Source organism: Schistocerca piceifrons, unplaced genomic scaffold (genome assembly GCF_021461385.2).
Source record: "Schistocerca piceifrons isolate TAMUIC-IGC-003096 unplaced genomic scaffold, iqSchPice1.1 HiC_scaffold_1771, whole genome shotgun sequence".
Classification (NCBI taxonomy): Eukaryota; Metazoa; Arthropoda; class Insecta; order Orthoptera; family Acrididae; genus Schistocerca; species Schistocerca piceifrons.
Genome location: NW_025727647.1, coordinates 225437 through 250374, shown reverse-complemented (window position 1 = coordinate 250374; position 24938 = coordinate 225437). Strand labels below are relative to the sequence as shown.

At 47.7% G+C, this 24938-nt stretch overlaps 13 non-coding genes across 13 annotated transcripts; all 13 read left to right on the top strand.

Moving 5' to 3' along the window:
- The first annotated feature begins 312 nt into the window (after positions 1-312).
- On the top strand, positions 313-384 carry Trnat-agu. The gene has a single exon. It is a non-coding gene; the product is annotated as a tRNA-Thr (tRNA).
- Positions 385-931: 547 nt separating this feature from the next.
- Positions 932-1004, top strand: Trnar-ucg. Its single transcript has one exon. It is a non-coding gene; the product is annotated as a tRNA-Arg (tRNA).
- Positions 1005-1442: 438 nt separating this feature from the next.
- Positions 1443-1515, top strand: Trnak-cuu. The gene has a single exon. It is a non-coding gene; the product is annotated as a tRNA-Lys (tRNA).
- A 321-nt stretch (positions 1516-1836) lies between these two features.
- Trnat-agu lies at positions 1837-1908 on the top strand. The gene has a single exon. It is a non-coding gene; the product is annotated as a tRNA-Thr (tRNA).
- A 547-nt stretch (positions 1909-2455) lies between these two features.
- On the top strand, positions 2456-2528 carry Trnar-ucg. The gene has a single exon. It is a non-coding gene; the product is annotated as a tRNA-Arg (tRNA).
- A 438-nt stretch (positions 2529-2966) lies between these two features.
- Positions 2967-3039, top strand: Trnak-cuu. Its single transcript has one exon. It is a non-coding gene; the product is annotated as a tRNA-Lys (tRNA).
- A 321-nt stretch (positions 3040-3360) lies between these two features.
- On the top strand, positions 3361-3432 carry Trnat-agu. The gene has a single exon. It is a non-coding gene; the product is annotated as a tRNA-Thr (tRNA).
- A 6945-nt stretch (positions 3433-10377) lies between these two features.
- On the top strand, positions 10378-10450 carry Trnak-cuu. Its single transcript has one exon. It is a non-coding gene; the product is annotated as a tRNA-Lys (tRNA).
- Positions 10451-22734: 12284 nt separating this feature from the next.
- Positions 22735-22807, top strand: Trnak-cuu. The gene has a single exon. It is a non-coding gene; the product is annotated as a tRNA-Lys (tRNA).
- Positions 22808-23128: 321 nt separating this feature from the next.
- Trnat-agu lies at positions 23129-23200 on the top strand. The gene has a single exon. It is a non-coding gene; the product is annotated as a tRNA-Thr (tRNA).
- A 545-nt stretch (positions 23201-23745) lies between these two features.
- Trnar-ucg lies at positions 23746-23818 on the top strand. Its single transcript has one exon. It is a non-coding gene; the product is annotated as a tRNA-Arg (tRNA).
- A 438-nt stretch (positions 23819-24256) lies between these two features.
- Trnak-cuu lies at positions 24257-24329 on the top strand. Its single transcript has one exon. It is a non-coding gene; the product is annotated as a tRNA-Lys (tRNA).
- A 321-nt stretch (positions 24330-24650) lies between these two features.
- Trnat-agu lies at positions 24651-24722 on the top strand. The gene has a single exon. It is a non-coding gene; the product is annotated as a tRNA-Thr (tRNA).
- The last annotated feature ends 216 nt before the right edge of the window (positions 24723-24938 follow it).

Genomic DNA, 24938 nt, shown 5'->3' with positions numbered 1-24938 from the left:
TTTCTGTCTACGCGGATGCAACCTGCGCCCCTCTCGTGAGCCTTGCGTAATGAACGTAACGGGTTACGACGATGCCTAGCTTCGTATGAATATCAGAGGAATGGTTTTTGAAGCTGAAAGTAGCTCTGAAATGAAATAAAAGTGTTGTTTTGGAATTTTAGGCGTACATCGATATCGTGTGAGATGTGTAGGAAAGCAGCAGCTGTGCTAACTAAATACAAATAATGGTCGCTAATGCGGTGCGTTTCCAGCTGAAGGGCTCCGATTGACTGGTCCATAAGATTGAAGTACCCGAAATGTGCACTAGGCGGCGCCTCCTTAGCTCAGTGGCAGAGCGCTGGTCTAGTAAACCAGAGGTCGTGAGTTCGATCCTCACAGGAGGCAAAAGAATTTCGTAACAGCCCCTTCTAACGTAGATCTTTCGAAAAAAGCGGTCAAGGATATAAAAAATTATGAATGGGTTCGGTATTTAAGAAATGCTCTCGCAAATGAATAGTGCGAATGGTGCTATTAAAGTAGGCACCAGAAACTGCTGCTTTTGGCAGTCTCTGGAGAATGCCGACGTGGAATACTTAGTTCTTGTGATGTATTTTCTACCCCTGGTAGAGACCCTCGCGGTTGTCGTCGTCGTCGTCGTAGCGCCGCCGCCGCTTTGGTAATAGCTGCAACTCGCCATTGTATGACATAGGGTGAGGCACCTTCTGCAAGCGACTGAGATGGCAGTAAGCGATTGAAGCTGATTTGCAACCTCTTGTTTGATCAGCGTCACAAGGGCTTGAATGTAACTTGCGATGGGACACAGCAAGAAGTAGCGTCGCCTTTTTAGTACTGAAATTGGAGATGGAGAATTGCGTCAAAGATGGGAAATTCATTCCGGCAAGCGTACAAATGGCGACAATGAGGTGTGTGTGGGGAAGCATATTGCGCCAGTGACCGTGTGGCCTAATGGATAAGGCGTCGGACTTCGGATCCGAAGATTGCAGGTTCGAATCCTGTCACGGTCGAGTTTTTCCAGTTCTGCAAAAGATGCATGCTGTTTTACTGAGTTGTTTGAGTACTACAAATCTAGTTGAAAGTTGCTGCTGTCCGCTTCCTGGCTGCAAACCGGTGTCTACCTGAAGCTCAAGCAAGACAAAGGGGTTGTGTAGCGAAATTTTCGGCACAGTGCCGATCAGGAGAGATTTTTGGAACTACTGCGTCTGACTCAGGACCCAAGAGCTGCGCCACAGGCGTCTGCGCACAGTCGAGCATGTGTGTTGAATAATGGTGCTGATAGCCACGTATCATTTCAAGTAGATTTGATGCCTTTCGGAAAATTTATTTCATTGAATAGGAATTGTAGCTCATTTGTGGCAGCAGGAAATAAGCTGTAGTCAAAAGGATCTTCCATAGATGGTCGCAGGTCGCATAAATACTGTATGGCTCGTGACACGTTGTGTGGAGCCCGGCTAGCTCAGTCGGTAGAGCATGAGACTCTTAATCTCAGGGTCGTGGGTTCGAGCCCCACGCTGGGCGGCGCAAAATTTTGTGTCTACGCGGATGCAACCTGCGGCCCTCTCGTGAGCCTTGCGTAATGAACGTAACGGGTTACGACGATGCCTAGCTTCGTATGAATATCAGAGGAATGGTTTTTGAAGCTGAAAGTAGCTCTGAAATGAAATAAAAGTGTTGTTTTGGAATTTTAGGCGTACATCGATATCGTGTGAGATGTGTAGGAAAGCAGCAGCTGTGCTAACTAAATACAAATAATGGTCGCTAATGCGGTGCGTTTCCAGCTGAAGGGCTCCGATTGACTGGTCCATAAGATTGAAGTACCCGAAATGTGCACTAGGCGGCGCCTCCTTAGCTCAGTGGCAGAGCGCTGGTCTAGTAAACCAGAGGTCGTGAGTTCGATCCTCACAGGAGGCAAAAGAATTTCGTAACAGCCCCTTCTAACGTAGATCTTTCGAAAAAAGCGGTCAAGGATATAAAAAATTATGAATGGGTTCGGTATTTAAGAAATGCTCTCGCAAATGAATAGTGCGAATGGTGCTATTAAAGTAGGCACCAGAAACTGCTGCTTTTGGCAGTCTCTGGAGAATGCCGACGTGGAATACTTAGTTCTTGTGATGTATTTTCTACCCCTGGTAGAGACCCTCGCGGTTGTCGTCGTCGTCGTCGTAGCGCCGCCGCCGCTTTGGTAATAGCTGCAACTCGCCATTGTATGACATAGGGTGAGGCACCTTCTGCAAGCGACTGAGATGGCAGTAAGCGATTGAAGCTGATTTGCAACCTCTTGTTTGATCAGCGTCACAAGGGCTTGAATGTAACTTGCGATGGGACACAGCAAGAAGTAGCGTCGCCTTTTTAGTACTGAAATTGGAGATGGAGAATTGCGTCAAAGATGGGAAATTCATTCCGGCAAGCGTACAAATGGCGACAATGAGGTGTGTGTGGGGAAGCATATTGCGCCAGTGACCGTGTGGCCTAATGGATAAGGCGTCGGACTTCGGATCCGAAGATTGCAGGTTCGAATCCTGTCACGGTCGAGTTTTTCCAGTTCTGCAAAAGATGCATGCTGTTTTACTGAGTTGTTTGAGTACTACAAATCTAGTTGAAAGTTGCTGCTGTCCGCTTCCTGGCTGCAAACCGGTGTCTACCTGAAGCTCAAGCAAGACAAAGGGGTTGTGTAGCGAAATTTTCGGCACAGTGCCGATCAGGAGAGATTTTTGGAACTACTGCGTCTGACTCAGGACCCAAGAGCTGCGCCACAGGCGTCTGCGCACAGTCGAGCATGTGTGTTGAATAATGGTGCTGATAGCCACGTATCATTTCAAGTAGATTTGATGCCTTTCGGAAAATTTATTTCATTGAATAGGAATTGTAGCTCATTTGTGGCAGCAGGAAATAAGCTGTAGTCAAAAGGATCTTCCATAGATGGTCGCAGGTCGCATAAATACTGTATGGCTCGTGACACGTTGTGTGGAGCCCGGCTAGCTCAGTCGGTAGAGCATGAGACTCTTAATCTCAGGGTCGTGGGTTCGAGCCCCACGCTGGGCGGCGCAAAATTTTGTGTCTACGCGGATGCAACCTGCGGCCCTCTCGTGAGCCTTGCGTAATGAACGTAACGGGTTACGACGATGCCTAGCTTCGTATGAATATCAGAGGAATGGTTTTTGAAGCTGAAAGTAGCTCTGAAATGAAATAAAAGTGTTGTTTTGGAATTTTAGGCGTACATCGATATCGTGTGAGATGTGTAGGAAAGCAGCAGCTGTGCTAACTAAATACAAATAATGGTCGCTAATGCGGTGCGTTTCCAGCTGAAGGGCTCCGATTGACTGGTCCATAAGATTGAAGTACCCGAAATGTGAACTAGGCGGCGCCTCCTTAGCTCAGTGGCAGAGCGCTGGTCTAGTAAACCAGAGGTCGTGAGTTCGATCCTCACAGGAGGCAAAAGAATTTTCTAACAGCCCCTTCTAACGTAAATCTTTCGAAAAAAGCGGTCAAGGATATAAAAAATTATGAATGGGTTCGGTATTTAAGAAATGCTCTCGCAAATGAATAGTGCGAATGGTGCTATTAAAGTAGGCACCAGAAACTGCTGCTTTTGGCAGTCTCCGGAGAATGCCGACGTGGAATACTTAGTTCTTGTGATGTATTTTCTACCCCTGGTAGAGACCCTCGCGGTTGTCGTCGTCGTCGGCGCCGCCGCCGCTTTGGTAATAGAGGCAACTCGCCATTGTATGACATAGGGTGAGGCACCTTCTGCAAGCGACTGAGATGGCAGTAAGCAATTGAAGCTGATTTGCAACCTCTTGTTTGATCAGCGTCACAAGGGCTTGAATGTAACTTGCGATGGGACACAGCAAGAAGTAGCGTCGCCTTTTTAGTACTGAAATTGGAGATGGAGAATTGCGTCAAAGATGGGAAATTCATTCCGGCAAGCGTACAAATGGCGACAATGAGGTGTGTGTGGGGAAGCATATTGCGCCAGTGACCGTGTGGCCTAATGGCAGTTCCGCTTTAGACGCCGTGCAGTGTGGACGTGCCTAGTCTTCCGCTCCGCCGTAGCGTTACGTATAGTGGACTATCGTTTTTGTTACGTGTTGTGTTGCAACTTCTGAGAGTATTTCTCCGTCGTTGTTTCGTACCTTGTGTTACTTTCTGTCCTTATTTCAGTGTTTTTTGTGTAGCGGTTTCGACCGCATATTTTGAAAATGTCGTCCCAGGTTATTCCTCGTCAGGCTACAGTTAGTTTTGCTTTTGACAAGTCAACCCGCCATGTGCAACCTAGTTCTCTTGAGATTCATGATTGGTTGGTAGATACCTTTGGTGTTCATTCGGATCAGGTGCACACTGCTTATTTTGATACCGAACTGTATGTTTTCTTTGTTAAGTTTATGGACCCACTTCAGGTTGATAAAATTCTTTCTAAATATGGTCATCAAGTTCTCTTTCGGCATCGGGATGATTCTGTAAGTACCGTGCTGCTTTCCAATGCTTCCATCACGTATACCAATGTTCGTGTTTACAACCTTCCACCGGAGGTGGATAATGTCTATCTTAAGGAGGGTCTACAGAAGTATGGTGATGTAAAGAGCATTCGCCTTGAACGCTGGTCAAGCCAACATCGCCTGCAATGTTACAGTGGTATTCGTTCAGTCGAAATGCACGTTAAGCAGAATATTCCATCTCACCTGCAGATCGGTGGATATCGTGTCCATGTAACATATAGTGGTCAGGTTGGCACCTGTTTTTTGTGCAATGAAAGTGGTCACGTGCGTACCGACTGTCCGCGGAGAGTTTTTGTTTTAAAAAATTCTCTCGAACAGCGTCGCAAGTTAACGGTCGCTGACCTCGTTGCAGGTGGTTCTGCTCTTGGTGTAGCACAGTCCAGTGGTAGTAGCGCCCCGCCACAGGTTTTGCGCACCCCTGATACAGAATTTCCTCCTTTGCGTGCTAAATCTGATGTTGTTCCGTCTGTCCCTCAGGTGGGTGTGCCACTTTTGAATAATAAGAGGCGTCGCCCACACGATGGAAATAGTACGGATGAGGATCTCCCTGAGATGCCCCAGTCCGAGCGACCGGCATCCTCCGAGCCACTGTGTACTGTAGCTGCTCCCTGCCCTCCTGAGGTAGCGGTTCCGGTGGCGGCTGCTGGCGCCCCTCCGGCCTCCGACGCAGCTTCTCTCGAGTCGGGTCGTCGGTCGGGCCTGTTGGCGCCGTCTTCCGAACCGACTTCGATGTCACAACAAGTGGAGCCGCGACAACTTCCTGCTTCGCTGCCCCATACCTCTGCCAGCGGAGCTGCTCCGCTTCCTTCCAACTCTGCGGCCTCGGACCTTCCTGCTCACGTTTCGCCTCCGTGCAGTCCATGTTTGCCGGAAGCTAGTGCAGGTGTTGACCATTCCGTTTTGTCGGATGTTTCCCCCGCGACCCCGGATCCCGCATGTGGACCGGCGCGGGTGGTGTCGGATACAGAACTTGACCCTCCTACGTCACCGGCGGCTGAAGTTTCCTTGCCCGTCAGCCGACGCAAGTTACGCGTTCAGCCGAACGTTAATGCTGTTCGTAAAAAACCGAAACGTAAGGGATCCGCGGAACGGGGTAGCAGTCCCCCTCCCTCGGATGCCTCCGTCACCCCTGCTATGGACTGTGACGCTGGTGCGTCGGTGTAGGTGATTTGTTTTCTCGCTTTTCTCTCTATGGTTCAAGCATACACCTTTCTTACCTTAAATGTTAACCGTATTGAGTCCGACGTTCGCATTGCCTCTTTGCGGCAGTTTATTTACGACGCCTGTGCGGACGTAGTGTTTTTGCAGGAAGTGTTGTTTTCTGATCTCTCTCTACCTGGATTTCAAACTGTTTTTAATGTCGCGCCGGAATATTCAACAGGAACTGCTCTTTTCTTTCGAGAGGGCATTCCTATTACTGACATTGAATTCCTTGACTCTGGCCGTGGGATTGGTTGTCGTCTTTTTGATCTCCGCCTCGTTGTTTTGTATGCCCCCTCTGGTTCGGGTCACACTGTGGCTCGATCGCGCTTTTATAAAGAAGAGCTTATTTATCTTTTGCGCCAGAGTCCTCGGAGTCTCCTGCTCGGAGGCGATTTTAATTGTGTTTTACGCCCTGCAGACCAGTCCCCCAATTTTAATTATTGCCGTGATTTACATGACTTAGTTCGTACGATGCATCTGCGTGATGTTTGGGAACACAAATATCCAACCCTGGTGAAATATACGTTTTTTACCGCGTCCTCATGCAGTAGACTCGACAGATTCTATTTATCTGATTTTTTATGTGATAAAATTCTTTCTGTCGATGTTATTCCTACTAGTTTTTCTGACCATTGTGCTTTTACTGCAACTGTAAATCTTAGTCGCCAACCTGCAAAACTTTATCGTTCCCAGTGGATGTTAAATGTTTCCCACCTTGCCGACAGTGCTATGGATGATGTTATAAGTGGCGTGTGGGAGCGATGTCTTCGCTCTGTCCCGCGATACCCCTCCTTGCTGGTTTGGTGGACTGCGTTTGCCAAGCCCAAGATTCGTCAGACTTTGATTTTCTACTGTGCTGCTAGGACGCGTGATTTTAAGAACACGTATGAATATTACTACTCTGTCCTGCGTGAACTATATGACGCGGCGGGTACCTCTCCACTGCGGATCCATGATGTTCGTCGTATTAAAGCCAAGCTCTTGAGCCTTAAACGACGACAGATGGATGGTCTGCGAGTTAAGTCGAAACCTCACTCTCTTGTTGAAGGTGAACTGACATCCTTGTACCACCTGCTACGGCATCAGACTCGTCGTCGTCGCTCCTTCATCTCTTCTCTTACGGTGGATGATGGGCGGCAGCTTAGTGCACAGGAGGAAATGGTTCGTGCTCTTCATCAGTATTACACTAGTCTCTATTCTGCCGATGATTCTGGTGAGTCTCTTTCGGATGATGTCTTTGGGGATCTAACTGCGACGATCGCGCCTGACGCGAACGGCGAATTTCTCCGGGAGTTCCAGGTAGATGATGTTTTCGATTTTATTGCTCGCTCTCCGTCCAGTAAATCGCCGGGTCCAGACGGCCTGCCTAAAGAATTTTATCTCCGTTTTTGGCCTCTTTTGGGTGGCATTTTTACGCAGATTATAAATGAGATTGTCAGGGGGATGGATGTGCCTGCCGATTTTAAAGTAGGGAAAATTGTTTTAATCCCGAAGTCCTCTGGTCGTTTATCTGCTGCCAATCTTCGTCCGCTCACATTGCTGAACTTTGACTATAAGACAGCTGCTAGAGCGCTCAATAGCCGGTTGTCTTCTCTGCTTCGGGGTGTGATTGGTGCACATCAATGTTGTTTTCATGATAGATCTATTCTGACACCAGTAGCCGAATATCGGGATGTTGTCTCGGTTGCGGCGGTTACAAACGTACATTGTGCCTTTGCCTTCCTTGATTTTTATAAGGCTTTTGATCACGTCAGTCATGTGTTTTTAGATCGTGTTTTAGGTACAATAGGTTTTAACGCTTCATCACGTGGTGTTCTTGGCAATTTGTACAGGGGAATAACAGCTCGGGTGTCAGTCAATGGGCAGCTGACGCCGCCCATTGCTATCCGCCGCGGAGTGCCTCAGGGTAGTCCGCTCTCTATGTCTTTATTCGTATTGTCCCTGGAACCGCTGCTTCGGACTATTGCTCTCAAGCTTCGGGGTATGTCCCTCTCTGGTGGGAAGCTCTCTGTTAAGGCATATGCGGATGATGTCGTTGTTCTCCTCCGTCAACGTGATGATATCCCGTTGTTGAAAGGGGCAGTTGATGCATACTGTCGTGTCTCTGGAGCGCGTCTCAATCAGGGTAAATGTAAGTTCCTTGATATTCGAGGGTTTCGCGATGCTGACGTCCCTTGGGCCACTTTTGTCGATCGCCATACGTCCTTGGGGATTATCATTGATCGGTGTCCTCTAAAAATGGCGGCTCTCAATTGGAAATCTGTCACCGAGAAGATACAGGGGGCTCTGATGGTCCATGAGCAGCGCTCTGCTACCATTTTGCAAAAAGTCAGAATTTTAGACACCTACGTCCTATGTAAAGCTTATTATGTTGCTCAGCTGTTCCCACTTCCCATGATGGTGGCGAAAAGGTTGCGCCAATTGTCTAGCAGGTTTATATGGAAGGGCCATCTATTCAAGTTACGTTACGAGGTAATGACGAAACCGCGTCTCTCCGGAGGCTTGGGCCTCTCTGACATTACTCGCAAGGCGTCTGCTTTGTACGTCCGCCGAACGACTCTAATTGTTACGCAAGAAGTGACTTCAATTACGTCCAGGCTTTTTACTGTTGTGCGTCCGGCGAGCCTTGCTCCACCTGTCGATGTCGGACGCCTAAATTTTAAGTTGAAACACATTCGGGAATTTTACATTGCGGTGAGTTACCTCGGTGACGTCTTCTTGCGGCGACCGGTGCCAACGACCAAGAGCTTGATTGCCCGCTGGGAGGGGCTGGCCAGTCCCAATCCAATAGAACTGGTGTCTCCATCCGTGTCCTGGAGGAACGTCTGGAAGAACGTTAGTCTGCCGATCCACTCTATGGCCGTGGCGTCCACGTGGTATAGGGTAATAAATAATTTGGTTCCCACCAATGTACGACTGCACCGTATTGGTCTTTCTGACACGGACACCTGTACTCGGTGTGGTCTCCTGGATACCCTTGAACATCGATTCACCTGCTGTGGGCACCTTGCTAATTGGCGTTGGCTCAGGAAACAACTTGCTTTTGTCACTAGGTCTGCTGAAGCCGCTTATACTATTGACATCATCGTCCGGCCCGATTCTTCCTTTTTTCCGCGGACGAAGCTCCATACCGTCATGTGGTTGATTGGCCATTTCGTACATTTTGTCAACAGTTGTCATGAAGAGGATGGACACCTAGCGTTTCGGCAGTACATGCTTACTGCTTACTGGCAGCGCTTGCGATTGCCAGGCCTCCGCGATGATTTTGCCAATATGCTTAGCCTGACATTTGAAAGAGAGGGTGTTGGCTAAGGTCACCTGTGTGAGCCATTTTCTTTTATACTGTTTCTGAATTTGCCGCCTTTATGTATGTTTCTTCTCTACACCAGGACTGAAGTTTTCGTTTTTTAACCTTTATTTCAGTAAGCAGTCTACATTATATAGTCATGTTTTAGGATTTTAATTTCAGTACTGTACTTCTTTTGAAGTGGCTGTGTGGTGGATATTCTTTAATATTTTTTTCAATAGATATATTCGTTCGAGTGGTAGAGTGTCTGCTTCAAAAAAAAAAAAAAAAAAAAAAAAAAAAAAAAAAAAAAAGGGGTATGATTCCTGCTTTGGCTGCAGGAGGTCCCGGGTTCAAATCCCGGACAGGCCCTACTTTTCACTTTCGCGACAACCCAGCACTACGATAAACTTGCGAGTCTCTGAAAGTAAGCCATGCAGCAGGAAAAACTGCATGTCGGGCCACCGGCCCATGAGACTCACAGGTGCGTCTTATGGATAGCAATCTACGTGGCAGGATTAAGCCGTCTTCGCTTACTTATATCTATACGTAAAGACTGGCACGTACAACGATTCCATTCGTTCCCCAGGAACTAGTACATCGCATGCAAGTTTGTTAAATGCATGCGCATGCAGCACCCAAAACGGTGAGATGTCTTTCCTGCGGGGAGGAACAGCTGAGGTCGTCTTCTCGCAGTTGAACCCCTTACGTCCCGTTATTAATCCTAGTAGCAAAAGCATAAGCATTTGGAGCGTTCCCCATTCACGTGTGGACTGCTATTAACATTTTGCATTTCATGATCTTAGTTAAATTTCTGCATATACAATTCCAACCACCGGCTCGTACACATTTCTAGAAACGATTGCAAAACACTGCGAAAAAAAAAGAAAAAAAAAAAATGGATAAGGCGTCGGACTTCGGATCCGAAGATTGCAGGTTCGAATCCTGTCACGGTCGAGTTTTTCCAGTTCTGCAAAAGATGCATGCTGTTTTACTGAGTTGTTTGAGTACTACAAATCTAGTTGAAAGTTGCTGCTGTCCGCTTCCTGGCTGCAAACCGGCGTCTACCTGAAGCTCAAGCAAGACAAAGGGGTTGTGTAGCGAAATTTTCGGCACAGTGCCGATCAGGAGAGATTTTTGGAACTACTGCGTCTGACTCAGGACCCAAGAGCTGCGCCACAGGCGTCTGCGCACAGTCGAGCATGTGTGTTGAATAATGGTGCTGATAGCCACGTATCATTTCAAGTAGATTTGATGCCTTTCGGAAAATTTATTTCATTGAATAGGAATTGTAGCTCATTTGTGGCAGCAGGAAATAAGCTGTAGTCAAAAGGATCTTCCATAGATGGTCGCTGGTCGCATAAATACTGTATGGCTCGTGACGCGTTGTGTGGAGCCCGGCTAGCTCAGTCGGTGCAGCATGAGACTCTTAATCTCAGGGTCGTGGGTTCGAGCCCCACGCTGGGCGGCGCAAAATTTTGTGTCTACGCGGATGCAACCTGCGCCCCTCTCGTAAGCCTTGCGTAATGAACGTAACGGGTTACGACGATGCCTAGCTTCGTATGAATATCAGAGGAATGGTTTTTGAAGCTGAAAGTAGCTCTGAAATGAAATAAAAGTGTTGTTTTGGAATTTTAGGCGTACATCGATATCGTGTGAGATGTGTAGGAAAGCAGCAGCTGTGCTAACTAAATACAAATAATGGTCGCTAATGCGGTGCGTTTCCAGCTGAAGGGCTCCGATTGACTGGTCCATAAGATTGAAGTACCCGAAATGTGAACTAGGCGGCGCCTCCTTAGCTCAGTGGCAGTTCCGCTTTAGACGCCGTGCAGTGTGGACGTGCCTAGTCTTCCGCTCCGCCGTAGCGTTACGTATAGTGGACTATCGTTTTTGTTACGTGTTGTGTTGCAACTTCTGAGAGTATTTCTCCGTCGTTGTTTCGTACCTTGTGTTACTTTCTGTCCTTATTTCAGTGTTTTTTTGTGTAGCGGTTTCGACCGCATATTGTGAAAATGTCGTCCCAGGTTATTCCTCGTCAGGCTACAGGTAGTTTTGCTTTTGACAAGTCAACCCGCCATGTGCAACCTAGTTCTCTTGAGATTCATGATAGGTTGGTAGATACCTTTGGTGTTCATTCGGATCAGGTGCACACTGCTTATTTTGATACTGAACTGTATGTTTTCTTTGTTAAGTTTATGGACCCACTTCAGGTTGATAAAATTCTTTCTAAATATGGTCATCAAGTTCTCTTTCGGCATCGGGATGATTCTGTAAGTACCGTGCTGCTTTCCACTGCTTCCATCACGTATACCAATGTTCGTGTTTACAACCTTCCACCGGAGGTGGATAATGTCTATCTTAAGGAGGGTCTACAGAAGTATGGTGATGTAAAGAGCATTCGCCTTGAACGCTGGTCAAGCCAACATCGCCTGCAATGTTACAGTGGTATTCGTTCAGTCGAAATGCACGTTAAGCAGAATATTCCATCTCACCTGCAGATCGGTGGATATCGTGTCCATGTAACATATAGTGGTCAGGTTGGCACCTGTTTTTTGTGCAATGAAAGTGGTCACGTGCGTACCGACTGTCCGCGGAGAGTTTTTGTTTTAAAAAATTCTCTCGAACAGCGTCGCAAGTTAACGGTCGCTGACCTCGTTGCAGGTGGTTCTGCTCTTGGTGTAGCACAGTCCAGTGGTAGTAGCGCCCCGCCACAGGTTTTGCGCACCCCTGATACAGAATTTCCTCCTTTGCGTGCTAAATCTGATGTTGTTCCGTCTGTCCCTCAGGTGGGTGTGCCACTTTTGAATAATAAGAGGCGTCGCCCACACGATGGAAATAGTACGGATGAGGATCTCCCTGAGATGCCCCAGTCCGAGCGACCGGCATCCTCCGAGCCACTGTGTACTGTAGCTGCTCCCTGCCCTCCTGAGGTAGCGGTTCCGGTGGCGGCTGCTGGCGCCCCTCCGGCCTCCGACGCAGCTTCTCTCGAGTCGGGTCGTCGGTCGGGCCTGTTGGCGCCGTCTTCCGAACCGACTTCGATGTCACAACAAGTGGAGCCGCGACAACTTCCTGCTTCGCTGCCCCATACCTCTGCCAGCGGAGCTGCTCCGCTTCCTTCCAACTCTGCGGCCTCGGACCTTCCTGCTCACGTTTCGCCTCCGTGCAGTCCATGTTTGCCGGAAGCTAGTGCAGGTGTTGACCATTCCGTTTTGTCGGATGTTTCCCCCGCGACCCCGGATCCCGCATGTGGACCGGCGCGGGTGGTGTCGGATACAGAACTTGACCCTCCTACGTCACCGGCGGCTGAAGTTTCCTTGCCCGTCAGCCGACGCAAGTTACGCGTTCAGCCGAACGTTAATGCTGTTCGTAAAAAACCGAAACGTAAGGGATCCGCGGAACGGGGTAGCAGTCCCCCTCCCTCGGATGCCTCTGTCACCCCTGCTATGGACTGTGACGCTGGTGCGTCGGTGTAGGTGATTTGTTTTCTCGCTTTTCTCTCTATGGTTCAAGCATACACCTTTCTTACCTTAAATGTTAACCGTATTGAGTCCGACGTTCGCATTGCCTCTTTGCGGCAGTTTATTTACGACGCCTGTGCGGACGTAGTGTTTTTGCAGGAAGTGTTGTTTTCTGATCTCTCTCTACCTGGATTTCAAACTGTTTTTAATGTCGCGCCGGAATATTCAACAGGAACTGCTCTTTTCTTTCGAGAGGGCATTCCTATTACTGACATTGAATTCCTTGACTCTGGCCGTGGGATTGGTTGTCGTCTTTTTGATCTCCGCCTCGTTGTTTTGTATGCCCCCTCTGGTTCGGGTCACACTGTGGCTCGATCGCGCTTTTATAAAGAAGAGCTTATTTATCTTTTGCGCCAGAGTCCTCGGAGTCTCCTGCTCGGAGGCGATTTTAATTGTGTTTTACGCCCTGCAGACCAGTCCCCCAATTTTAATTATTGCCGTGATTTACATGACTTAGTTCGTACGATGCATCTGCGTGATGTTTGGGAACACAAATATCCAACCCTGGTGAAATATACGTTTTTTACCGCGTCCTCATGCAGTAGACTCGACAGATTCTATTTATCTGATTTTTTATGTGATAAAATTCTTTCTGTCGATGTTATTCCTACTAGTTTTTCTGACCATTGTGCTTTTACTGCAACTGTAAATCTTAGTCGCCAACCTGCAAAACTTTATCGTTCCCAGTGGATGTTAAATGTTTCCCACCTTGCCGACAGTGCTATGGATGATGTTATAAGTGGCGTGTGGGAGCGATGTCTTCGCTCTGTCCCGCGATACCCCTCCTTGCTGGTTTGGTGGACTGCGTTTGCCAAGCCCAAGATTCGTCAGACTTTGATTTTCTACTGTGCTGCTAGGACGCGTGATTTTAAGAACACGTATGAATATTACTACTCTGTCCTGCGTGAACTATATGACGCGGCGGGTACCTCTCCACTGCGGATCCATGATGTTCGTCGTATTAAAGCCAAGCTCTTGAGCCTTAAACGACGACAGATGGATGGTCTGCGAGTTAAGTCGAAACCTCACTCTCTTGTTGAAGGTGAACTGACATCCTTGTACCACCTGCTACGGCATCAGACTCGTCGTCGTCGCTCCTTCATCTCTTCTCTTACGGTGGATGATGGGCGACAGCTTAGTGCACAGGAGGAAATGGTTCGTGCTCTTCATCAGTATTACACTAGTCTCTATTCTGCCGATGATTCTGGTGAGTCTCTTTCGGATGATGTCTTTGGGGATCTAACTGCGACGATCGCGCCTGACGCGAACGGCGAATTTCTCCGGGAGTTCCAGGTAGATGATGTTTTCGATTTTATTGCTCGCTCTCCGTCCAGTAAATCGCCGGGTCCAGACGGCCTGCCTAAAGAATTTTATCTCCGTTTTTGGCCTCTTTTGGGTGGCATTTTTACGCAGATTTTAAATGAGATTGTCAGAGGGATGGATGTGCCTGCCGATTTTAAAGTAGGGAAAATTGTTTTAATTCCCAAGTCCTCTGGTCGTTTATCTGCTGCCAATCTTCGTCCGCTCACATTGCTGAATTTTGACTATAAGACAGCTGCTAGAGCGCTCAATAGCCGGCTGTCTTCTCTGCTTCGGGGTGTGATTGGTGCACATCAATGTTGTTTTCATGATAGATCTATTCTGACACCAGTAGCCGAATATCGGGATGTTGTCTCGGTTGCGGCGGTTACAAACGTACATTGTGCCTTTGCCTTCCTTGATTTTTATAAGGCTTTTGATCACGTCAGTCATGTGTTTTTAGATCGTGTTTTAGGTACAATAGGTTTTAACGCTTCATCACGTGGTGTTCTTGGCAATTTGTACAGGGGAATAACAGCTCGGGTGTCAGTCAATGGGCAGCTGACGCCGCCCATTGCTATCCGCCGCGGAGTGCCTCAGGGTAGTCCGCTCTCTATGTCTTTATTCGTTTTGTCCCTGGAACCGCTGCTTCGGACTATTGCTCTCAAGCTTCAGGGTATGTCCCTCTCTGGTGGGAAGCTCTCGGTTAAGGCATATGCGGATGATGTCGTTGTTCTCCTCCGTCAACGAGATGATATCCCGTTGTTGAAAGGGGCAGTTGATGCATACTGTCGTGTCTCTGGAGCGCGCCTCAATCAGGGTAAATGTAAGTTCCTTGATATTCGAGGATTTCGCGATGCTGACGTCCCTTGGGCCACTTTTGTCGATCGCCATACGTCCTTGGGGATTATCATTGATCGGTGTCCTCTAAAAATGGCGGCTCTCAATTGGAAATCTGTCACCGAGAAGATACAGGGGGCTCTGATGGTCCATGAGCAGCGCTCTGCTACCATTTTGCAAAAAGTCAGAATTTTAGACACCTACGTCCTATGTAAAGCTTATTATGTTGCTCAGCTGTTCCCACTTCCCATGATGGTGGCGAAAAGGTTGCGCCAATTGTCTAGCAGGTTTATATGGAAGGGCCACCTATTCAAGTTACGTTACGAGGTAATGACGAAACCGCGTCTCTCCGGAGGCTTGGGCCTCTCTGACATTACTCGCAAGGCGTCTGCTTTGTACGTCCGCCGAACGACTCTAATTGTTACGCAAGAAGTGACTTCAATTACATCCAGGCTTTTTACTGTTGTGCGTCCGGCGAGCCTTGCTCCACCTGTCGATGTCGGACGCCTCAATTTTAAGTTGAAACACATTCGGGAATTTTACCTTGCGGTGAGTTACCTCGGTGACGTCTTCTTGCGGCGACCGGTGCCAACGACCAAGGGCTTGATTGCCCGCTGGGAGGGGCTGGCCGGTCCCAATCCAATAGAACTGGCGTCTCCATCTGTGTCCTGGAGGAACGTCTGGAAGAACGTTAGTCTGCCGATCCACTCTATGGCCGTGGCGTCCACGTGGTATAGGGTAATAAATAATTTGGTTCCCACCAATGTACGACTGCACCGTATTGGTCTTTCTGACACGGACACCTGTACTCGGTAAAAAAAAAAAAAAAAAAAAAAAAAAAAAAAAAAAAAAAAAAAAAAAAAAGTGGCAGAGCGCCGGTCTAGTAAACCAGAGGTCGTGAGTTCGATCCTCACAGGAGGCAAAAGAATTTTGTAACAGCCCCTTCTAACGTAGATCTTTCGAAAAAAGCGGTCAAGGATATAAAAAATTATGAATGGGTTCGGTATTTAAGAAATGCTCTCGCAAATGAATAGTGCGAATAGTGCTATTAAAGTAGGCACCAGAAACTGCTGCTTTTGGCAGTCTCTGGAGAATGCCGACGTGGAATACTTAGTTCTTGTGATGTATTTTCTACCCCTGGTAGAGACCCTCGCGGTTGTCGTCGTCGTAGCGCCGCCGCCGCTTTGGTAATAGCTGCAACTCGCCATTGTATGACATAGGGTGAGGCACCTTCTGCAAGCGACTGAGATGGCAGTAAGCGATTGAAGCTGATTTGCAACCTCTTGTTTGATCAGCGTCACAAGGGCTTGAATGTAACTTGCGATGGCACACAGCAAGAAGTAGCGTCGCCTTTTTAGTACTGAAATTGGAGATGGAGAATTGCGTCAAAGATGGGAAATTCATTCCGGCAAGCGTACAAATGGCGACAATGAGGTGTGTGTGGGGAAGCATATTGCGCCAGTGACCGTGTGGCCCAGTTCCGCCGCGGCCGCGGCCGTGTGCAGACGTGCGGTGGTGGTCGCTTCGCCTGTGCTTAAGAGCGCACGCAGCTGTTGGTATTGTAAGTACTACTTCACGAAAGTGATGGAGGATGAGTTGAGACGTTACACGCTACGATTTGGATTTCCGTATGGCTATGCTCGACCACAGGTTCACGAACTTATTGACTGGTTTTACGATCGATTAGGACTGCGAGATGATGAAGTTCTTGGGTTTTCGTATGATTTTCTTGCGAACGCTGTTTATGTAAAATTGATAAGTGACGATCCTTGCGTTCGTATTATGACCCTCACGGAAGGCACTGTGGATTTTGTGAATTCTAAAGGCGAAATTTGTAAAGTATCTGTTAGTCATGCTGGACTAGGGCTACGAACCGTCCGTATATTTAATCTGCCTTTCGAAGTTAGCTTCGATAGAATTCGGCAAGCTTTGTCTCCCTACGGTAATGTCTTGCAAATTCATGCCGAGCAATGGAGGGGTTACAAACATTTCAATGTTGATAACGGCGTTCGGAATGCGAAAATTGATTTAACGAAGCACATCCCGTCCAACATTTTGGTGCAGGGTTTTCGCGCGCTGGTGATGTACGAAGGACAACCGCGAACTTGCGTAATATGTGGTTCTACCGACCATTTAAAATCTGCTTGTCCCCGTGTCCGGGCGGGTCGCCGAGGAATGCAACATCGTCTTACACCTCTCGATGGGCACGATGGCAATCGGTTGTCTTACGCGCAGACATTGATGGAGTCGCCTACGACACAACCGACGCTCCACCAACAGGCTGCGGTGACCCCAGACGCCGGCGCGGTCATTGTCAACAACTCTGTGGCAACCCCCGAATGTCCCGTTCGTAGTGATGTCACCGATATCGACGGCCACGCTGCACACCTGCAGGTTTCCCCGACTGTCGGCCTTCGTGCCGACCATGCAGGACCGACTCCCGTCCCTACTCCAACTACGTCCGTCGAGCTGAAACAGTTGTCGGATGGTGGCGAGAGGTCGCGCGTTTCTTGCCCCCCTGACGTTGCGCCCCCCACGCCCCTCCCTCTCGGCAGTGACCTATCTGAGGAAGGGTCTACACACAGCCTCTTGACGGACGTCAAAACCGTTTCTGACGCCGACGCACCTCCCCCAAGAACTGGGAAATCTAAGCGGTCGGCACGGAAGCAGAGTGCGGAGGAGATCCGCACTCTGGAAAAGAAACTGCAGCGCACTATAAAGCAGATCCGAAAAGACGGCAGTGAACGCGGCGGCACAGATGAAATGGGTTCCGTCGCGCGCCACGTGGGGGAGGCCGATATGGAGATGCATGTCGACCGTCCGAGTCCTGAGCTGATGGATACTGGCCATCAGCATACGCCGGCCGAGAAGTCTTGGGCAGACGAAAGTGAATAACACGGACCCTTTCTATCCCCACCATGCAAGATTATAAACTTGCCACAGTTAATTTGAATAGGATTGCATCCGATGTCAAACTTAAATGCTTGACCGACTATCTATATGCCGCCCATATAGATATAGTTTTCTTTCAAGAAGTTGTGTCCCCCAAGGTTGGAGAAATACCTGGGTATGATGCCATATTAAATCTTGGCACTGAGGCGGGCACTGCGATTTTATTCAAAGCTGGCATCGCTTACCAACCTACAGCGATTTTAGAAACGGGACGCGGCATTGCCGCCCAATTACAGGATTTGCTTCTCCTGAACGTGTACGCCCCGACAGGGTCCGCTGGCAGAAGGGACAGAAGTGAATTTTTTAGGGCTGAAGTTGTGACCTTATTGCCGAACGTTCGACTGAAGATCATCCTGGGTGGGGATTTCAACTGCGTTTTACGCAACGAAGATCAAAGTCCGCATTTTAATTTTTGTCCCGAGCTACTAACGTTAACAGATGGACTGCATTTACAAGATAGTTGGTGTCACCTTCGACCACACACGATGGGATATACCTATGTGAGCGCTGCTTCTTCTAGCCGTCTGGATAGGTTTTATGTTTCTCAAGATCTTTTACATACCATTCGTGATTGTGAATTATGGCCGCTCAGTTTTAGTGACCACTCCGCATACCATCTAACGATTCGGCATGTGCGGCAGAAGACATTTTTGGGACGCGGCACGTGGCAGCTGAATGTCTCGCTGCTCGATGAAGCGGATTTACGGCGTTGCCTCGTTGACACCTGGCAGCAGTGCCTCCAGAGGCAAGCTCGGTATAGGGAGCGCGTTCTTTGGTGGACGGAGTTTGTTAAGCCGCGGATTAAGAAATGTATTTGCCAGTTTGCCAGGACCAGGGCTTATTGGAGGAAACGGTCTCTAGAATTTTATTTCCTCGGTTTACGCCAGCTGTACAGCGATCCATCTGCTTTGTCCGACAACCTGATCCGCATCAAGCGTCTCAAAGCCAGAATTACTGCTTTAGTTCGTGAAGCACTTGTTGGCACTCGGGTCCGATCGCGCTCTTCTGATGACGTCTCCCACGAGTCCGCATCGTTATTCCATCTCATACGGGAAACCAAACGTGGTAAACAAAAAATTATTGCTCATCTGAAGGATGCTGGCGGGAATCTGTACAATGAACAGGGTGCTATCAAGACGCATGTCTTCAATTATTTTCGACAACATTATTCCGAGTCAGATACCGATCTATCGGCGGGGGATGATTTTTTAAACGACATCGCCTCCACAGTGGATCAGGATGATAACGCTGCTCTCTTGGCCAATGTCACCAATTCTGAAGTTAAGTCCATCCTTGCGTGCGCTGCCAAGAACAAAGCTGCCGGCTTAGACGGCTTGCCGGTCGAATTTTATTCGCGGTTCTGGGATGTGATCGGTGACGAATTGACCGCCATGTATAACGAACTGTTATCGCATGCTGCCTTCCCCCCGCAGTTCACGGAAGGCATGGTTGTCCTGGTTCCTAAAACATCCAATCCGACTATGTTAAATGACTTTCGGCCAATTACGTTGCTTAACTCTGATTTCAAGATCTTGACTCGGATTATAAACACCAGGCTTAAAGTACTTCTTGGCAAAGTACTTGGCCCTTATCAGACGGGTGCAGTCAGTGGTCGATCGATGTTGAATGCCCTGTGTGAATATCGCGACCTGACTTATTTAACTTGGATTACCAACACTGATTTGGCGTTATTGTTTCTCGACTTCGATAAGGCGTTTGACAGAATTAATCACGGTTTTTTATTGCGCACAATGAGTCAAATGGGATTCAACGAGCGTTTTCGACAGCTTATTCAGAAATGTATCTGCGGAACGTCTTCACGCGTGAAGGTTAACGGCCAGTTAACCGCCCCCGTGCCCATACGACAAGCAGTGCGACAAGGGTGCCCCCTTTCTATGACGTTATTCTCGATCGCTATAGAGCCACTTCTTAAAAAGTTTTACTTAACTTTACACGGGTTGCAAACGTTAAACACCAAAACGGTCTGCCACGCCTACGCCGACGATATCAGTGTGCTTATTACTAACACCGAAGAGCTGGGGTCAGTTCGTCGGATTGTCCATCAGTACTCTGTCGCTTGTGGCGCTAGACTTAATGAGCGAAAGTCCAAAATCATGCCGTTAGGTCGCAACCCCAATTCCATCGATATTTCTTGGTTGGACAGGACCGAAGACCTGCGGCATCTAGGCCTGGTTATATCACCGAACCCCCACGCCATGCTCCACGTGAATTGGGAACGCAAGCTTACCATCTTACGTGCGGTGATCAAAGAACATAACATGCGGTCTTTAGACCGGATGCAGAGGGCACAGTTTATTAATAGTTACGTTTTTAGTAAGCTCTATCACACTGCCGCTGTTTTACCAATCCCGACAGCCATTGCGAAAAAAATTTTAGCACTTGCTTGCTGGTATGTCTGGAGAGGGAACATCTTTAAAGTTTCCTTTAAGGCTACCTCGTTACTTCGTTCCCGAGGTGACTTAGGCGTCAAAGACGTTGAATCCCAATGTGTGGCGACTTTTTTAACTCGTACTTCCCGCATAATACACGGCAACCCAAATAGTCTCACTGCACGGCTTTTCAACACCTTACGTCCAAAGGATTTGTCTGCGCCAACGTCTGTGGGACACATTCATCCTGAGCTTGGCTATATCCGGCGGTATTATGTGGAGCTCAGCTATGTTCAGGACAACCCGCATCCGTTCAACACGGCGGCGACCTATCTTGCTCTTACTAAACGGCAGCTGGATAACCCAATTGAGAAGAAATATTTAGGCAAAAACTGGAGAAATGTCTGGAAGAACATTAGTTTTCCGCTCCTTCGCTCCAGAGTTCGAGCTGTTTGGTATGACGCTGTCAATGAGGTGATTCCCACTGGAGAGAAATTGCACAAAATCAAGCTGCGGCCCACCCCGTTTTGTGAGAAGTGTAACCTAGTGGAAACGCTGCCGCATCTCTTCCACTGCAGGGATCAAACACAAATATGGCAGTGGACCCGAAAGAAACTCGCTGTCATTAATAGGACGTCGGATACTTCCATTCAACTTCAAGACGCGCTTCAACCAGACTGGCAGCTTTATCCTCAATCTAAGAATAATAGTTATGTCTGGCTCATGGGCCAGTTCGTCTATTACATGCTTGTCCATACAACGCCAACGCTACACGATTATCAGATGTATCTCATTGAAGAGTACTATGCGATTAAGAAGTTGCGACAGTATAAAGATCAGTTTCAAAATTTTCTTACTATTGCTTTGAGTGATGGAAGACTTTAAGTTTACAGATCCATTGGACGGAGTTTTTCTTTTCTTATCTTTTCTTTTTCACTACTTTGTTAAATTGTTATTGTTTCCATGGATTTGGTCGGCTCCGCACCATCAGCTGTGGGTGATTTGCATCATGGGTCAAACGACGGTACAGAGTGCACTGTGCACTCGGCCTCGAACATTTACTTGTCTTTGGATTTCCTTTTCATGTTCAAATGACAGCACTTTACTTTTGGTTCCGCAGGGCGACACCCAGAAGAGGCTCCTCATTTGTTTCCTTTTATTTCGCGTTATCTTTCATCAAAGCTGCACGACGATTTAGTACGAACCAGGAGTTTTTCAGCAGCTTCTATTCTTCCTATCAAGAGGCTTTCCAAAACGGGAAATGGTTGTTTGGCATGTCCCTGCTCTATGGTGTCACCACGTTACCAGCGCTCCTCTTCCGACGCATGGCATGCTCAGGGTTTTGAGAAGCAGCCATCCACAATCAATCATCGGGAAACCGAATGCACAATACTAATCACCGACATGGAAACTGGGAAAATTATTCTACGTGAAGACCAACTTTGAGTATGTGCTGTGCTGGATTCATGGTGTGCTGCGTCCTCCAAAGACCAGACATGGATTTCTTTTTATCATTTTGTTTATATCTATACAAATGATGGAACGTACATGACGCCCCATTGCAGGTTAAACATAATATAATAATAAATACGTAACAATCAAATCAAATCACAAAACCGTGCACTGGGTGCGGGGTATGGCGGTGACATCGTGGCCAGGCCTCCGGATTGTGACCCCTGCCCGCTTTGCCACCGGCTGCCAAGCACTCTAGTGCATACAAAAAAAATTAAAAAAAAAAAAAAAAAAAAAAAAAAAAAAAAAAAGGCGCTGGTTTAAAAAAAAAAAAGTAACAAAAAAAAAAAAAAAAGTGGCGCAATTGGTTAGCGCACGGTACTTATAAGGCAGTAGCCGTGAGCAATGCCGGGGTTAAGAGTTCGAGCCTCACCTGGGGCATACTTTTATTTCGTAGCAGCTGACTATGAAAAAAAAAAAAAAAAAAAAAAAAATGGATAAGGCGTCGGACTTCGGATCCGAAGATTGCAGGTTCGTATAAAAAAAAAAAAAAAAAAAAAAAATGGATAAGGCGTCGGACTTCGGATCCGAAGATTGCAGGCTCGAATCCTGTCACGGTCGAGTTTTTCCAGTTCTGCAAAAGATGCATGCTGTTTTACTGAGTTGTTTGAGTACTACAAATCTAGTAGAAAGTTGCTGCTGTCCGCTTCCTGGCTGCAAACCGGCGTCTACCTGAAGCTCAAGCAAGACAAAGGGGTTGTGTAGCGAAAAAAACAAAAAAGAAATAAAAAAAAAAAAAAAAAAATGGATAAGGCGTCGGACTTCGGATCCGAAGATTGCAGGTTCGAATCCTGTCACGGTCGAGTTTTTCCAGTTCTGCGAAAGATGCATGCTGTTTTACTGAGTTGTTTGAGTACTACAAATCTAGTTGAAAGTTGCTGTGGTCCGCTTCCTGGCTGCAAACCGGCGTCTACCTGAAGCTCAAGCAAGACAAAGGGGTTGTGTAGCGAAATTTTCGGCACAGTGCCGATCAGGAGAGATTTTTGGAACTACTGCGTCTGACTCAGGACCCAAGAGCTGCGCCACAGGCGTCTGCGCACAGTCGAGCATGTGTGTTGAATAATGGTGCTGATAGCCACGTATCATTTCAAGTAGATTTGATGCCTTTCGGAAAATTTATTTCATTGAATAGGAATTGTAGCTCATTTGTGGCAGCAGGAAATAAGCTGTAGTCAAAAGGATCTTCCATAGATGGTCGCAGGTCGCATAAATACTGTATGGCTCGTGACACGTTGTGTGGAGCCCGGCTAGCTCAGTCGGTAGAGCATGAGACTCTTAATCTCAGGGTCGTGGGTTCGAGCCCCACGCTGGGCGGCGCAAAATTTTGTGTCTACGCGGATGCAACCTGCGCCCCTCTCGTGAGCCTTGCGTAATGAACGTAACGGGTTACGACGATGCCTAGCTTCGTATGAATATCAGAGGAATGGTTTTTGAAGCTGAAAGTAGCTCTGAAATGAAATAAAAGTGTTGTTTTGGAATTTTAGGCGTACATCGATATCGTGTGAGATGTGTAGGAAAGCAGCAGCTGTGCTAACTAAATACAAATAATGGTCGCTAATGCGGTGCGTTTCCAGCTGAAGGGCTCCGATTGACTGGTCCATAAGATTGAAGTACCCGAAATGTGAACTAGGTGGCGCCTCCTTAGCTCAGTGGCAGAGCGCTGGCCTAGTAAACCAGAGGTCGTGAGTTCGATCCTCACAGGAGGCAAAAGAATTTTGTAACAGCCCCTTCTAACGTAGATCTTTCGAAAAAAGCGGTCAAGGATATAAAAAATTATGAATGGGTTCGGTATTTAAGAAATGCTCTCGCAAATGAATAGTGCGAATGGTGCTATTAAAGTAGGCACCAGAAACTGCTGCTTTTGGCAGTCTCCGGAGAATGCCGACGTGGAATACTTAGTTCTTGTGATGTATTTTCTACCCCTGGTAGAGACCCTCGCGGTTGTCGTCGTCGTCGTCGGCGCCGCCGCCGCTTTGGTAATAGAGGCAACTCGCCATTGTATGACATAGGGTGAGGCACCTTCTGCAAGCGACTGAGATGGCAGTAAGCAATTGAAGCTGATTTGCAACCTCTTGTTTGATCAGCGTCACAAGGGCTTGAATGTAACTTGCGATGGGACACAGCAAGAAGTAGCGTCGCCTTTTTAGTACTGAAATTGGAGATGGAGAATTGCGTCAAAGATGGGAAATTCATTCCGGCAAGCGTACAAATGGCGACAATGAGGTGTGTGTGGGGAAGCATATTGCGCCAGTGACCGTGTGGCCTAATGGATAAGGCGTCGGACTTCGGATCCGAAGATTGCAGGTTCGAATCCTGTCACGGTCGAGTTTTTCCAGTTCTGCAAAAGATGCATGCTGTTTTGCTGAGTTGTTTGAGTACTAAAAATCTAGTTGAAAGTTGCTGCTGTCCGCTTCCTGGCTGCAAACCGGCGTCTACCTGAAGCTCAAGGAAGACAAAGGGGTTGTGTAGCGAAATTTTCGGCACAGTGCCGATCAGGAGAGATTTTTGGAACTACTGCGTCTGACTCAGGACCCAAGAGCTGCGCCACAGGCGTCTGCGCACAGTCGAGCATGTGTGTTGAATAATGGTGCTGATAGCCACGTATCATTTCAAGTAGATTTGATGCCTTTCGGAAAATTTATTTCATTGAATAGGAATTGTAGCTCATTTGTGGCAGCAGGAAATAAGCTGTAGTCAAAAGGATCTTCCATAGATGGTCGCAGGTCGCATAAATACTGTATGGCTCGTGACACGTTGTGTGGAGCCCGGCTAGCTCAGTCGGTAGAGCATGAGACTCTTAATCTCAGGGTCGTGGGTTCGAGCCCCACGCTGGGCGGCGCAAAATTTTGTGTCTACGCGGATGCAACCTGCGCCCCTCTCGTGAGCCTTGCGTAATGAACGTAACGGGTTACGACGATGCCTAGCTTCGTATGAATATCAGAGGAATGGTTTTTGAAGCTGAAAGTAGCTCTGAAATGAAATAAAAGTGTTGTTTTGGAATTTTAGGCGTACATCGATATCGTGTGAGATGTGTAGGAAAGCAGCAGCTGTGCTAACTAAATACAAATAATGGTCGCTAATGCGGTGCGTTTCCAGCTGAAGGGCTCCGATTGACTGGTCCATAAGATTGAAGTACCCGAAATGTGAACTAGGCGGCGCCTCCTTAGCTCAGTGGCAGAGCGCTGGTCTAGTAAACCAGAGGTCGTGAGTTCGATCCTCACAGGAGGCAAAAGAATTTTGTAACAGCCCCTTCTAACGTAGATCTTTCGAAAAAAGCGGTCAAGGATATAAAAAATTATGAATGGGTTCGGTATTTAAGAAATGCTCTCGCAAATGAATAGTGCGAATGGTGCTATTAAAGTAGGCACCAGAAACTGCTGCTTTTGGCAGTCTCCGGAGAATGCCGACGTGGAATACTTAGTTCTTGTGATGTATTTTCTACCCC